Genomic DNA, 17529 nt, shown 5'->3' with positions numbered 1-17529 from the left:
ACGCCTGGACAACAGTGAAAGACTCGTTCATTTAAGTTTGGCACACAGAACCCTTGTTGTTTCCTACAGCTCACATACCCACAATTGGATATGATTTAGCGCCCTGACCAAATGTTAACAGTTGCCAAGTAAAATGAAATAATCATTTTGTATTAGTGATTTTGGACTCGTCTATATTGTAGAATTAATGCAGTTTGACATCACTTGAATGCTATGGCTCAATGTTATGGAATTGTGTGAGCTGTAGTTTTAGCTTTCTCTGTAAAAGAATGCTAAGGCCTCACCAAACCGCAACTTCCATAGTTCAAGTGGTATCAAACTGAATTAATTCAAAATTGTAGGTGCAGGTTAAGTCTAGTGACTGACTATTCCTTTTCATTAGCTTGCAAGTTTTGGGGCTGGGAACAGACTGGGAGAGTGAATTTCCCTGTAACCAACTTGCTTGCACAGTTCTTGTATTTGTTGGGGTGAGGAGGGAGGGGACAAGATGGATTACATTTGATCATTTTGATTTTTCTCTGTTTGCTTCTGCATTGTATAATGCTTGGGAATCCATCTTCCATTGGCCTCAGCCTGGAGAGAGTGCATCCTACTCAAGGGCTCCCATAGGACCAGCAATGGAGAATTTGGGGCCGGGATAATTTAAATAATTTACAACACCATAAAAAAATCCAGCAGCATACGTGCCGGATGAGGAAGTACTCCATCCAAAAGGACTCGTTGTCACAGTGGATGATGAAGCAGCAACTCCTCCTGTGGCCAGAATCGAGCATGCCCTCACAAAGCCAGAAGCTGGAAATTAAATAGCCTCTGTGTCTGTCTGTGTGTTGTTTGTCTAATGGCACTGAACGTTTGCCATATATTGTACATTGTGATCTGCCCTGAGTCCCCTTCAGGGTGAGAAGGGTGGAATATAAACAATGTAAACAAACAAACAAACAAACAAACAAATTGAGCACCAGCAGGGATAGGCTAATGCACCTGATTTTCATACAAAGTATTGCAATAAAGCAGGCATGAAAATCGTATTTAATATTTGACCATTAGTGTTGTAATAAGAAAACAGTATTTCTCTTTGGATCGACAGGATTTTTGGATATACCCAAATTGAGATGTCTCTTTTTCCAATCTTCTTTAAAGTTATATGTGAAAAATGATGGGTTATAGTTAGGTTTATGACAAACAAACTATTTCTTTATTTTATATGTTGCTTTCCCCCTAGAGTGGAACTCAACATAGTTTCCAAAGAGTGGTTCCCCAAAAGAGGAAAAATATCTTTGTATAATAATAATAATATCATAATAATAATTTTATTTTTATACCCCGCCCCATCTCCCCGAAGGGACTCGGAGCAGCTTACATGGGGCCAAGCCCAGTCCACAATAAAAACAAAGCAATAAAAACAAATAATAACAATAGAAACCAGTCATAAAATCACATTTAAGAACAAAAGGTAAAATCGTGGATAAAATCTAGAAAAAACCTGGGCCAAAGTGCTAGTTTGTCAAAATAACAAACACTGGATATAACACTGGATTGATTGATTCCAACTTCCACTGCCCTAGTCTAGAGGAAGTGCAGAACCATAACAATGTAATTATATTATAGCTCAAAGGGTGGAATTTGATATTATCGGATTCCAACTCCCATGAGTTCTAATCGTAAGGCCAATGGTGTGGGAAACTGGAACTGCCAGTGCCTTGGTTTCAGAAAGAGAGAAGAAGAGGGAGACATGGTTCCACCACAGCTAGGTCTAGAAGCCAATGAAAGGTCCTCCCTCCATCCCAACTGCTACTGCCCTAGTCTCAGACAGAAAAAGGAAAGGCAGGCATAGTTCCATAATGCCTAGGTCTAGAAGCAGCTGACCCTTCCTCCACCCCAACTGCCACTGCCTTGATTTCAAAGAATCAGATGAAGAGGCAGAAACAGCTCCATCATGCCTTGGCCCAAAGGTAGATGAATTGCTCTCCAGTCATCCCAACATCCACTGCCCTAGTTTCAGAAGGGGAAAAGGGAGTCATGGTATTGTCATGCCTGAGTCCAGAAGTAGATTAAAGAAGAAGTTCCATCATGCCTAGGTCCACAATCATAGAATCATAGAATCATAGAATAGTAGAGTTGGAAGAGACCTCATGGGCCATCCAGTCCAACTCCCTGCCAAGTAGCAGGAAATCACCTTCAAAGCACCTCCCACAGGTGGCCATCCAGCCTCTGCCTAAAAGCCTCCAAAGAAGGAGCCTCCACCACAGTCCAGGGCAGAGAGTTCCACTGCTGAACAGTCCCCACAGTGAGGAAGTTCTTCCTAATGTTCAGGTGGAATCTCCTTTCCTGTAGTTTGAAGCCATTGTTCCGCGTCCTAGTCTGCAGGGCAGCAGAAAACAAACTTGCTCCCTCCTCTCTATGACTTCCCTTCACGTATTTGTACATGGCTATCATGTCTCATCTCAGCCTTCTCTTCTGCAGGCTAAACATGCCCAGTTCTTTAAGCCTCTCCTCATAGGGCTTGTTCTCCAGACCTTTGATCATTTTAGTCGCCCTCCTCTGGACGCCTTCCAGCTTGTCAACATCTCCATTCAATTGCGGTGCCCAGAATTGGACACAGTATTCCAGGTGTAGTCTGACCAAGGCAGAAGAGAGGGGTAGCATGACTTCCCTGGATCTAGATGCTATACCCCTATTGATGCAGGCCAGAATCCCATTGGCTTTTTTTGCAGCCGCATCAAATTGTAGGCTCATATTTAACTTGTTGTCCACGAGAATTCCAAGGTCTTTTTCACGTGTACTGCTGTCGATCCAGGCGTCCCCCATTCTGTATCTTTGATTTCCATTTTTCTGCCAAAGTGAAGTATCTTGCATTTGTCCCTGTTGAACTTCATTTTGTTAGTTTCGGCCCATCTCTCTAGTCTGTCAAGATCATTTTGAATTCTACTCCTGTCTTCTGGAGTGTTGGCTATCCCCCCCAATTTGGTGTCATCTGCAAACTTGATGATCGTGCCTTCTAACCCTTTGTCTAAGTCGTTAATAAAGATGTTGACAACTTAGACGAACTTCATCACAAGAAGTTCATCACAGCTCCATCCAGAAGCAGGCCCAGAAGATGAAAGGCCTTCCATCTGTTCCAACTTCCACCACCCTTACCTGAGAGGCAAAGAAAAAGGGGCAGTATCTGCTGGACTTAGTCCTCACCCATACTACCATCCCCTTTTCCTTTGGTGACATGTCTTAATTAGATGGTAGGTCTGAAGTCAAGGAACTCTTTACTTGTAAAGCACTATTTATAGTGAATGTGCAATAAGAATGAGAAGAACAGGTTCTGGAGGTCCATGGTTTCCTCCTCTCTGTTATATTTATTGTCTATTTCCTGAGAGCTGGAGAGAGAACAATGGAAAGGAAAGGAAATATGTGAGAAATCAACTTCTTAACAAGAGAAAACTTTTCCCACATTGATTTGTATGCCATGGAACTACAACATGTTGCAAAGCCTTCTGGGAGGATGAAAGCTCCCTTGAGCTTTCCAAAGCTCTCCCTGTATTTGTTAGGGCTTAGGACTCTTATAGCTGCAATAAGATTCCAAATTAAGTTGTAATGTTCCTTTTTAATAGGATTGTATAAATAACCCAACAAAATATTTAATGAGCGGAGAGGACCATCATAACCCATCATTAATTTAATTACATCTAGTATTTTTTCTTTCCCTTCAATATGCTTGCATTCTGTTCCTGATTTTCTAAAGCATCAACAATTGTCCTCATTACAAGTTTTATAACTGCCCTTTTCTCTTATGGTGAATATTTTGCAGTGATTTCATTTAAGGAGAGATTCTGTTTTTAAAAAGGAAATCCAATTGCAAATTTCTGCACATTTAATGAAAACTGTGTTAAATGGCATCAGCGTATGGTCATGATGGCATATTTAATAGCCATAAGTTAATTAATAATAAGGCGCACACAAGTAAGGAAATGCTGCAGCAATTTGATTTTGCCTGAACCTACTCAGAGGTGCAAGATTCTGACCTCTTTTTACTCTGTTAATTGAATCAAACTACTTTTTCACAGAATCCTACAGTTGGAAGGGCTATCTAATCCAACACCCTGCCATTCAAAAATACAAAATGAAAGTACTCCTCAGAAATGGCTATTGAGTGGGAATCCAGATAGCCCCTTAGAAGTGGGAGCTCCCACTTCTTTAAGAAGGGTGTCCAGATAACGTCCCACAGAAAAGCGAGTGCATTTGGCACAAAAGAGGAAAACACTTCTTTGTGCTGAGATTATTTGTTAGCGGGAAAGAAGCAAGTCTTCTCAAAAGACCCATGTCTTTCCAGCTGTGGGCGCTATGTAGATGGGACTGGACATTGTGCCAAATCAACTTCTGGTGCCCATCTACACATCTGTCTTGGGTTTCTTGGGCTGCTGGAGCCCAAGAAGCCCAATACAGCTCCCACCTCCTCCCAAAACTCCTTTTAAAAGCCTTAAGAACAATAATTCATGCGGAAGCTATTTCCCTTTCTCCGGAGCCCTTCTGACTAGTACCACTGATGCACCGGCAGAATGGCGTGGGGCCAAGAGTGATTTTCCTCCTCACCCCCTCTTGTTGGCACATCATTGGTACAATCTAGAAGAGCTCTGGAGAAGGGAAAATGGCTTTTGCATGAGTTATTTTCCTGTTTTTAAGGCTTTTAAAGGGGTGTTCTTTGGTGTCCTGCTAGAAAGCCTGGCAAGGCATCTGGGCACCTCCCCTCCACCCCCAGAAAAGCACATACTTTCTGGGGTGTGTGCGGACTTCAATGCATGTCCAATTGGGTTTTTAAAACCTGATTGGACTCTCATTAAAGTGCCGCCTCGAACCGCCCTCAGCTTCTGTTTAAAATCCTCCAGAGAAGGAGACCCAACTACATTATAAAGCAGCAGGACTTTCCACTGTCAAATAGCAATTGCCGCCAAGAAGTTTTTTCTAATGTTTAGGTAGAATCTCTTTTCCATTTCTCCGTATGTTAGTCCCTGAGAAAGCATGCTAAATACAAGGGTTATCCAGAAAGTTCATTACATTTTGGAATTTAAAATAAACAAAGTATAGGAGAAAATATTTATCATATTCAGTTGAAAGCCAGACCCAAATACCAGTTCTCACCATAATCTCCATTGAAATCTAGGCAGTTATCATAGCGATAAAAGTGTTTGGAAAGCCTCCCTCCCCCCAAACATTCCCACCTGGCTTGCGTCCTGAACCAGGCTGGCTTCCGTTCTCTCAGCTGCGCATGTGCTGCGCTCAGCTTTCCCCACGATCTTCCTGGATTGCTCTTCTGTTTTGCAAATGCTTGCAAGGAAGGTTTTTTGGGACAGGAAAGGTGTGCTTCTTGCAAAACCTTAGAAGAGCGCCTTCCTTGCAAGCATTTGCAAAACAAAAGAGTGATCCAGGAAGATCATGGGGAAAGCTGAGCGCAGCACATGCGCAGCTGAGGGAACGGAAGCCAGCCTGGTTCAGGACGCAAGCCAGGTGGGAATGTTGGGGGGGGGGGGGGGAAGGCTTTCCAAACACTTTTATTGCTATGATAACTGCCTAGATTTCAATGGGGACTATAGTGAGAACTGGTATTTGGGTCTAGCTTTCAACTGAATATGGTAAATGTTTTCTCCTATACTTTGTTTATTTTTAATTCCAAAATGTAATGAACTTTCTGGATAGCCCTCGTACAAGGTTGGTAAATGAGGAAAAGCATATGCTATAAAAAAACCAGATGTCTCTCACCACTAGAGGGAGCTTCTGTATGGAATACATGCCAAACATGGCCTCGAGTTTGACCCCTGCCATCTTGAAAGTGCTTGGCTAACAAGACTTTTTTGTAGTTCACTTTCTTCTGCTTTTATTTGAAAATGCATAAACGAAAAAGACACTCAGAGCTTTGAAGTCAAGGCACGTCACAGAACGTTAACAATTGTCCACTTGGGGCGAGCGGGAGGGGTGGAATAAGGAGGGAAAAGAAAGCTTTCATCTGTCACCATGTCGGCAAATTACAGCGGAGCACCATCCATATTGAGTACGCATTCTTCTAGACATACTACATTAACTGACTCATTAGCTATTTCCAACCATATGGACTTGGGTTTGGGTGGGTCACTTTGATAATATTCCGAGGTGAGGCTCCTTAATTATTATAATTACATGATCTCAATCATGAGGCCAGACACATGAAATGGTGCCAGAGCCTTCAAAATGGGAGTTGACACACCCCAGACATTGACGGAGATGAGAGGCATGCTCTTTGGATGCCCAAGGCCCCTTGGTACCTGGAGAAGTAATTGCCTGAAAAGTTTCTTTAGAAAAAAGATTCTGGGGGTTAACAACAGAGAAAAAAACACTAGCCAAAGAAACAGAATAGTCATTTTTGCTACATGGATATGATAAACCTTCTCTGCCACTTTTTTTGTGGTGAGGGGAATATAATTCATGTTTCTCTTATTGCATGCTGATGTGCTTTATACAAGGTTGTTATGTCCCCAGCGTAAATTTAGCGATGGTATTTTAAGCATTCGGGGGCTAAAGGGAAGAATGACGATAGGAAGTGCTGAAATGTCAGTGTTAAATACCACAAGGGTGTCACACACTAGGCAACAGTGTGAGAAGTTACAAGTCACTCGCAACCGCTGTTGCAAATGTAGGTGTGAAACGGCAAGGTTTCGGGATAATTGAACCGTTCAGTTTATCGCCAGCTCTAGTTTGAGCCAAGGAGCATATGTGGGTAATGTCTGTGTGCATTTAAAATAGAATAACACATAGAAACATAGTTAATCTAAGCTCTAATATATTCTCCTTGGATACAGTAAAATGAAAATGCCACATCAGGACAGTGTTATAACTCTGTGTATCTTCATTACTACACAGAGCTGGGTGACACACTATGTTGAGTGAAATGACAGTCTAGATCAGGGGTCCCCAATCTAAGGCCCGGGGGCCAGATGCGGCCCATCAAAGCTATTTATCCGGCCCCCATGGCACAAGGGCAGAAGGGGGTTGAACTAAATGACCCAAGGGGTCTCTTCTTCTCTCACAACCCTTATTATTATTATTATTGTTGTTATTATTATTATTATTATTATTATTATTATTATTATTATTATTATTATTATATTGTATGACACAGCAAACAAGATAGATATGCTGGATTCCGTATCACAAAATCACATTATTATTATTATTAACATTGAGGCTGGGTGGCCATCTGTCAGGGGTGCTTTGCTAGTGCTTTTGATGCACAAAGGCAGAAGGGGATTGGACTCAATGGCCCAAAGGGTCTCTTCCAACCATTATTATTATTATTATTATTATTATTATTATTATTATTATTATTATTATTAACATTGAGGCTGGGTGGCCATCTGTCAGGGGTGCTTTGCTTGTGCTTTTGGTGCACAAAGGCAAAAGGGGGTTGGACTTAATGGCCCAAGGGGTCTCTTCCAACCCTCTTTATTATTATTATTATTATTATTATTATTATTATTATTATTAACAATAATAATAATAATAAACATTGAGGCTGAGTGGCCATCTGTCAAGGGTGCTTTGCTTGTCCTTTCGTTGCACAAAGGCAGAAGGGGATCGGACTCAATGGCCCAAAGGGTCTCTTCCAACCCTCTTTTTTATTATTGTTGTTGTTGTTGTTGTTGTTGTTGTTGTGGTTGTGGTTGTTATTATTATTGCTCGGTGGCCAACTATAGTCCGGCCCTCCAACGGTCCGAAGGATCATGAACCGGCCCCCTGTTTAAAAAGTTTGGGGACCCCTGGTCTAGATCATACCTTTGCCATCACTTGAAGTTTCTGGAAAAAAAGAAGACTCCCAGAAGCTTTAGACCTAAAGGCAGGGATAGGGAAGATATGTTTCTCTAAATCTGCGGTGGGCAACTCTCAGAAGCTAAGCCCCCTCCCCAAATAGACTTCCCCCAAGGCCCCTTGAGGTGTGGGAAGCATTTCATGCCCTCTGACATCTCACATAACAAAATTTCAGAGGGCAACGCAAGAATGTGAACAAGCAACATAACAATGTGGTGAAGATGGCAAAAAATATGAAGGAGGTAGAAGGGACAAGCTAGCAGGAGAGACTGCAGTAGATTCCTTTTTCCTGAGCCTACTGGAAAGAGTATAGTTTAACATCTTCCTTTCCCCACACCAAGTGAATTTACTGAGAATGAACTATAGGCTGTCCTCTGTTTTGCAGGGGCCGGAGTTCACTGTCCTCACAAAAGTAGAAAACCTAGGAATATCTCTATCTAAAACCATATTTAACACATATATAGGCAAGTACTTATACTTGTAGGGTCATTGGACTGAGTTCTGTACCTATGTACTCACTCTCTTGCTTGGGTAGGGGTGAAGGAGATGGGATAGGGAAGCGGGAGGGGGAAAGGCAGGTGGGTTTCCAGGCTGAGCAGAGTGTTGCCACAATAACAGCCGCTGCTGCAGTCCCCTTACCCCCACTTACTTGCTCGAGCATACAATGAACTCACATATGCATCCCTCCTTACACGCCTCCATCCCATTCACTTCCCCTCCTAGATACCAGAGAGAATGTATGATACAATGCTGTCCTATTCTAGAAGGCAGTTCAAGGTTGTTCCTAAAATATCCTTTCCCTGAAAGTTCAAATTTCTAGCAAAACAAGACTTTCATGGCTGGGATCACAGGGTTGTTGTATGTCTTTCGGGCTGTGTGGCCATGTTCCAGAAGTATTCTCTCCTGACGTTTCGCCCACATCTATGGCAGGCATCCTCAGAGGTTGTGTGGTATGGATAAACTAAGTAAGGAAAGGAAAGAATATATATCTGTGTAGAGTCCAGGGTGTGGCAAGAGTCCTTTGTCACTGGGAAGCCAGCATTAATGTTTCAGTTAATCACCCTAATTAGCATTGGAAAGGTTTTGTCTCTTGCCTGGGTGCATCCTTTGTTCAGTCATTAGCTGTCCTCTGCCCTCAGAGTGTTGGTTCCCATCTACTGTTTTGATTTTAGAGTTTTTTAATACTGGTAGCCAGATTTTGTTCATTTTCATGGTTTCTTCCTTTCTGTTGAAGTTGTCCACATGCTTGTGGATTTCAATGGCTTCTCTGTGTAGTCTGACATGATAGTTGTTGGAATGGTCCAGCATTTCTGTGTTCTCAAATAATATCCTGTGTCCAGGCTGGTTCATCAAGTGCTCTGCTATGGCTGATTTCTCTGGTTGAATTAGTCTGTAGTGCCTTTCATGTTCTTTGACTCTTGTTTGGGCACTGCGTTTGGTGGTCCCTATGTATACTTGTCCACAGCTGCAGAGGAGAGAGGACAGAGTTAGAGCTTGGATGTAGTCAGTCAGTGAGTCTGAGGTCCTCCCAAGGAAGTCTGTCGGGGCAATCCAAGACAATAATGAAATCAAAACCAAGATCAGATCACACAGAGTACACTAGCCAGAGACACAAAGCAGAGTCTTGCAAGTCTCAGGTTCAATCACTGGGATTTCCAGCAGGCTCAGAAGCTAGCACATCCACCCACTCTACCTCCTTCCTCATACTCCACATCCCATCTTTTCTACCACCCAATGAGTAAATGTGAGACAAAACACATGCATGCACCCTCCCTTCTAGCATTACTCATTCCATTCCCTCCTTTCACTTGCTCTTCTGAAGAAGTGAGTGAGAAAGAAAGGGAATACACACCCAACTGGGCCCAGACACCCCACCCGTGTGAGTCACTCCCAGTGACTAAAGACTGACTAAGCCTGATTTCACTGCACACAGCTCAAGATGGACACTGGTGTTATTGAAGTCCCTATTTAAAATGGCAAATGGCCATAGTGCACTTGTAACTTGAAATACCCCTCAGAGCTCCAGAATTTCCCCAAATCTTTTCCTTTGGTCATATTCTGTCCAAAATGATGACAGAAAGCAATGCAATATCATGTGAAGTCCTGATTTTGTCTGGTATACTGCTGATGGAGATCTGGTTGAGTGCCATAAGGGACGCCATATGGGGACGACGGAGAGGAGAAAATCGGCCTTGAAACCCATCCCCATCACTCACATTATTTATTTATTTCATTGGTTACAGCCATCCTTCCATAAATTGAGAATGTGTCAAGAAACATCTAAGTTAAAGGTAGAGTTTCGTCCCCATGTAAGCCGCTCCGAGTCCCCTTGGGGAGATGGAGGAGGGGTACAAAAATAAAGTTATTATTATTATTATTTGAAACACAACAAGATGGGTCCACAGCAGACACTCTATTATTATTATTATTATTATTATTATTATTATTATTATTATTATTATTATTATTAATCATCATCATCATCATCATCATCATCATCATTATTATTTTATAATAATAATAATAATAATAATAGGTTTTCCCCTGACATTAAGTCTAGTCTTGTCTGACTCTGGTGGGTGGTGCTCATCTCCATTTCTAAGCCGAAGAGCCAGCGTTGTCCATAGACACCTCCAACCACCTCCACGTGGCTGGCATGACTGCATGGAGTGCTGTTACCTTCCCGCTGAAGTGGTACCTATTGATCTACTTGCATGTGCATGTTTTCGAACTGCTAGGTTGGCAGAAGCTGGGGCTAACAGCAGAAGCTCACCCCGCTCCCTGGATTGGAAGTGCCAAGCTTTCGGTCAACAAGTTCAGCCACTCAGCGGTTTAACCCACTGCACCATTGGGGGCTCCAAGAAACATCTAACAAAACAATATATTTTTGACCCCCTACTTAATAGATGGATAAAATAAAGGGTGGATTTAAGGTTGTGAGCCAGATGAAATAGAGCAATGGGGCTTATTTGACCCATATCTGGTTCAAAGACCACTGCACTGGTTCACCATCCTGGAATCTATATATTGTAGAAACTGAGGACACTTGACGCTTGTGGGTTTTTCCGTGAAAATATGAGAGTGGAGGCATAATGTTTTAGTCTGGTCTAAATCCTTTAAGGCAATTCAAATACTTAGATTCATGAATAACAACCAGATTCACCCCCCCCCCAAGCCCCCAGTCCTCTCTGTAGGGAGAGAACATAGCTTTGCTCATGCAGCGGCAGCTCTGCCATCCATTTCGCCGGGACCTTTGAGATCCGCAGCTGACATTAGTGATGACCCAAAAGCCACCATACTTCACTGATGACTACAGATTGTCATAAAGGCATAAGCTGTGCTGGAGGTCAAAACTATTCTTCAACAGCACGCACACACAAAAAGATCAGGCTCTTTAGAGAAGCAAAGAAAAAAGCCTAAGAGTACAAAAATAGCAGAGCTGCGTGCAGGAAGAACACAGACCACCGAGAGCGGGTGATTTTCTCTCTTTTCAGGTAAAAGATGTGTGTCTGGTTCTTCTTGATCTCTCTCTCTCTTTATATAATGAATGATAAAAATTCAGCTGGGCATTTTGTATTGCAGACAGAAAGGGACTTGTAAATGTCAACTTGGCTGGATCAGATCAGTCAGCAATTGGATAGATGCTAGCAAACTCATGGAGTGATACTGACCTAAGCCATTTTGCTGTCTGAGCCAAGAGACAAGATGGTACACACACATACACACACATACCACACATACACATACCCTCAAAAACGTTCATACCCAGATTTTTTTTTTCCATGTCAGGAGCAACCTGAGTTGCTTCTGGCGTGAGAGAATTGGCCATCTGCAAGGACGTTGCCCAGGGGAGGCCCGGATGTTTTTGATGTTTTTACCATCCTTGTGGGAGGCTTTTCTCATGTCCCCGCATGGAGCTGGAGCTGATAGAGGGAGCTCATCCGTGCTCTCCCTGGGTGGGATTCGAACCTGGCAGCCTTCAGGTCAGCCACCCAACCTTCGGTCACAAGGCTTTTATCCCCTAGGCCACCAGAGGCTCCTTTCATACCCAGATGGGAACTGTACTACCAGGTGAATTTCATCTTGAGTTTGGTGGTGGGGAAATAGTGTGGTGCAGTGGTTTGTTTGTTGGATTAAAATTCTGGCGATATGTATGTGTATCTATGCGCCTTCAAATCACCTATTGACTCATGGCAACCTCATGAATTTAATAGGGTAAAGAATACTCAGTGGTGGTTCTGCCAGTTCCTTCCTATGACTGTTATTTTTGGTAGTCTCCCGTCAAAGCACCAACAAGAACAGATGGGATCTGGTGCCATTTCCTAAAAATCCCTCTGACAGACCAGGGTTATCCTATGGAATATCAGTGTGTGACCTTGGGCAACTTATACTCTCAGAAGAAGACAAATCTGTTTAAGAAAACCGAGTCATAAGTTTAACTTATGGTTGCCATAAATCAGAAATGACAAACAGCAATAGCCACAAGACTGGAGAATATTCTCAAGGAAGGAAACTAGTTTCAGTAGTGTAGTAGGTCCCTCACTTACATGAAATTAGGGGCACAAGACTAATGCAAATATGGAAAATGCTTTTTTTTTAAGCTCAAAAGGACACCTCGCTAGGAATCTCTAGATCCTCCAGTGCAACTCTACTGTTAACTTCCACCAGAAGGTGATCAAGGAATTTGACTAGAGGACCTAGAGATCCCTAGAGAGAACATATTAATGAAATACATGAATATTCAGATCCATAAAAGTTAAACCTGCAATTGAAAAGGCTGGTTGTATGTTATGTGAAAGAGCCAGAGATGAGTGGTGGTGGTAGTGGTGGGGGAATCAGGAGAATGACAAGGGAGAGGGAATTGTTCCTGCTGTTGCTCCATTCAGTCCAATGGTAGGGCCAGTCTGATGATAGTTAACATTTAAACTGTGGGACTTCACCACCACATGAAGGAGTGATGGTGCCTAGCTACGTATAACTTCCTTCAATGCAAGGTCACTTGCATTAGATGCCACATCTTCGTATCTCAGTAACTACTGCCACTATGCCACTTCTTCATATCTCAGTGGTTAATCTGCATACTATTCGAATTATTTTAATTGTGCAAAATATAATAATTTACATTGTTAGAAGAATTTACATAATTTACATAATCAGAATTGGAATTATGCTGATCATGCATGATGTGAATCAGGAAAATTCAGCATGTTAATTGTTGCACTTTTTTTTTTTTAATCATGTTTCCACTTTCATGGCATGTTTTATAGAGGCAGCTAATCTCACCAAATCAGTCCAGGGCAATGTATAAAGTGCCGGTTTTGGAAGAGTGGGGCCCAAAGTGAAATCTCTGCTTGTTCATGGAATTTATCATGTGGCTTTGGACTATTGCTGCCTCTCAGCAATCCTGTCTTGGGAGACAAACCAGCAATGAAGGAGGACAGAGCTTTAATGACTCTCCCTATCACACTATGCAATGCATATCCCATTACTGGTCTTTTTCCTCCCCATGATCAACCTGTCTCTTAATACTGATGGGCAAAAACCGAAAATAGCTGCAAATAGATCCACACTTCCATCACCTACCTGATGTAATGGGAGTACAGTATTCCACTTCTGTGCCAGCATGATATCACTCAAGTGACAATAAGATTTTGTTATTCCTGGGGCAGCCATTCTTTAATTTTGAATATTATTTGCTTTTGTATTGTTCAGAATTGTAAATTTGCTTTATTTTTTAGTACAGCATAGCAGAAGTATGGGAGGGCAGGCTTACGAAGTTATATGGAAGTAGGAATGTGGGACCATGGATCAACCAATTGGTACAGTTGCACAAATGCAGAGACGTGTGATAGCAAAGGTGCTCACGCCAGTATGTTGTTGCTGCCAGTGATAGCACAACTGCCATAGATTAACAACTTAGTGTGATAATGTCCAGGAAGTCCTCTTTTCTCTTACATTCAGTCAGTTGGACTGTTTGCTCTATATACTAGAGCTTTCCAAACATTTCATGTTGGTGACAAACATTTTGGACATGCATCATTTTTCAACACAGTAAATCAGTTTTACTATCCAACCAGAGGTTAAACCAACCCTTATAAGGACACGTATATAAGTTGTGATAATGAAATGCATGGGGACACAACATATCTCATGAAAACCTTTCATTTACAGTAGAGTCTCACTTATCCAACATAAATGGGCCAGCAGAACATTGGATAAGTGAATATGTTGGATAATCAGGAGGGATTAAGGAAAAGCCTATTAAACATCAAATTACATTATGATTTTACAAATTAAGCATCAAAACATCGTGTTATACAACAAATTTGACAGGAAAAGTAGTTCAATACGTAGTAATGCTATGTAGTAATTACTGTATTTACGAATTTAGCACCAAGATATCACGATGTTTTGAAAACATTGACTACAAAAATGCATTGGATAATCCAGAATGTTGGATAAGTGAGACTCTACTGTATATATTTAAACATGTATGGTTTATTGCTTATTTCACATAGTCTCAGAGGTTTCTCATTAAGTTTGTGTGATACACCTACACACTGCAGCTGATACACTAACATACCATGACATACAGTTTGGAAAACTCTGCTCTGTACCCTCCTACTCTTTCCCTCACCTCACTTTGCACCCCAGTAATGCAACCCACCCATGCTTCTTGCATGCTAATCCATTCTACTTCCTTTCCTACCTCACATCTCACCTTTGCAATGTCTCTGTTCCTTGCTTCTTAGGATCATAGAATCATAATGTAAGTGACCACAAGGTCCATCTAGTCCAACCACCTTCCATACAGGAACACATAATCAAAGTATTCCCAACAGATAGCCATCCAGTCTTTGCTTGAAAACCTTCAGAGATGGAGAAGCCAACACACTCTCAGGCAGCATAATCCACTATCAAACCACTCTAACATCAACCTTGGGAAATATTCTGGAGAAGATCATTAAGGGGGGGGGGGGGGGCAGTCTGTAATCACTTAGAAAAGAATGCTGTGACAACTAAAAGTCAATATGGATTTCTCAAAGACAAGGCATGCCAGACTAATCTTATTTCTTTGTTTGATAAGAGTTACAAGATTGGTAGATGCAGGGAATGCTGTGGATGTAGCATATCTTGATATCAGTAAGGCCTTCAGTAAGGTTCACCATGACCTTCTTGCAAACAAACTAGTCAAATGTGGGTTAGGCAATGCTACTATTAAGCTTATGTTACTGTAATTGATTAAGTGACCGAACCCAAAGCATGCTCACCAATGGTTCCTCTTCATCCTGGAAAGTAGGGACTAATGGAGTGCAGAAGGGTTCGATCCTGGTCCCAGTTCTGTTCAACATCTTTATTACTGACTCGGATGAAGGTTTAGAAGGCATGTTTATCATGTTTGCAGATGACACCAAATTAGGAGGGATAGCTAATACTCCAGAGGACAGGATTAGAATTCAAAGTGACCATAACAGATTAGAGACCTGGGCCAAAACTCACAAAATGAATTTCAACAAGGACAAGTTTAAGCTACTACACTTAGGTAGGAAAAGCGAAATGCAAAGATACAGAATGGGTGATGGCTGGTTCAACAACAGTCCATGTGAGAAAGATCTTGGTGTCTTTGTGGAATAGTTTAACACGAGCGAACAGTGTGATGCAGCAGCTAAAAAAGCCAATGAGATTTTGGGCTACATCAAAAGGAGTATAGTGTCTAGATCAAGGGAATTCATGGTGCCTCTCTATTCTCCTTTGGTAGACCCCTTTATCTAGAATACCGTGACCAATTCTGGGCACCATGACTTCCCCCACTTGAGACATCATGCTCCTGTTGATGTAGCCTTATTTCTTATACTTTAACTATGTGTTAAATGGCACTGTAGATGGAGTCTCTGATATTGCTTGGCCACAAGTGAAATGATGGCAGACATGCCACTGGCAGATGTTAACATTTATATTCCTTATCAAAGATATCATCCTAAATCCAGTGTGCATGATACCTAGATGACTGAAAGAGTTAAGAGCTGGTGTTATTTGCAGAATGTAACAGGAAAAGAAAGAGAAAGCTGAGAAAGCCAATTTTTTTTGTTTGCTTTGTTGGCTATAAGCAAAACAGAGTTTTAAACCAAATGGGTATTTCCAAGTGAACTGTAGAGCTTGATTTGATAAAAGTTTCTATTTCCTAGTAATTTCTAACTGAGAATTAAGCTTCTTGGAATAAATGTGTGTACGAAGAACCATGCAGGAACAAAATAAAAGAAAAAACATTGGAGTTGTATTTGACACCACTTTGACTGGTATGGTTAGCGCCTATGCTGAGAATGTTTTTACTTGTTTTCCTCGCCCCAAACGCACCTTATAATATAATTCATTATTGCACTGTAGTTTATTTGCCCTCTCATGTTCTCCTTTCTCTAAATTGGTGGTCCTTTATCTCTTCATTACATGTTTTAAATTGGTTTTTATCATCATTGTATTGCATTTGTACTCATGTCTGATTTTACTGTGTTTTACTTATTTGAATATGTTTTTTATCTGTTTTACTATGTTCTATTGTTCTCCAGCCTCGCCCTGTGTTAGCCGCTCTAGTCCCTATGAGGAGATGGTTGTGGGATAGAAAAGTAAAGTTTATTATTATTATTATAATTTTATTATGACACAGCAAACAAGATAGATGTGCTGGATTTCGTATCACAAAATCAAAAGTCGAACACTTCCCAAGTGTCTAGGACTGTGTGATGTATTTTCGGATGATGCGTGCAGATCCCAGTAGGGTGGCCTTTTGCAGTTGGCAGATCGTAATTTTGTCAATGTCTATTGTTTCCAAATGCCAGCTGAGATCTTTTGGCACGGCACCCAATGTGCCCATCACCACCGGGACCACCTGCACTGGTTTCTGCCAGTCTTTGAAGTTCAATCTTGAGGTCCTGATAGTGGCTGAGTTTTTCCTGTTGTTTTTCGTCAATGCGACTGTCACCTGGGATGGCGACATCAATGATCCAAACCTTTTTCTTTTCCACAACTGTGATGTCTGGTGTGTTGTGTTCCAGAACTTTGTCAGTCTGGATTCAGAAGTCCCACAGTATCTTTGCGTGCTCATTTTCCAATACTTTTGCAGGTTTGTGATCCCACCAGTTCTTTGCTGCTGGCAGGTGGTACTTGAGGCATTATTATTATTATTATTATTATTATTATTATTATTATTATTATTTATGCACGCATCATCCAAAAATACATCAGACAGTCCTAAACGCTTGGGAAGTGTTCGACTTGTGATTTTGTGATATGAAATCCAGCATGTCTACCTTGTTTGCTATTATTATTATTATTATTATTATTATTATTATTATTATTATTATTATTGAGTTATCCTTTGATGAAGTATTAGCATTGTTTGACAGAGAAGGCTAAAGACCTAGTCATAGAATCAAAGAATCAGAGTTGGAAGAGACCTTGTGGGCATCCAGTCCAACCCCCTACCAAGAAGCAGGAACATCGCATTCAAAGCACCCCCAGTAGAAGGCCATCCAGCCTCTGCTTAAAAGCCTCCAAAGGAGGAGCCTCCACCACACTCCGGGGCAGAGAGTTCCACTACTGAACAGCTCTCACAGTGAGGAAGTTCTTCCTGATGTTCAGGTAGAATCTCCTTTCCTGTAGTTTGAAGCTATTGTTCTGCATCCTAGTCTCCAGGGCAGCAGAAAACAA

This window comes from Anolis carolinensis, chromosome 1, assembly GCF_035594765.1.
Source record: "Anolis carolinensis isolate JA03-04 chromosome 1, rAnoCar3.1.pri, whole genome shotgun sequence".
NCBI classification, from domain to species: Eukaryota; Metazoa; Chordata; class Lepidosauria; order Squamata; family Dactyloidae; genus Anolis; species Anolis carolinensis.
Note: the sequence above shows the minus strand (reverse complement) of the source record.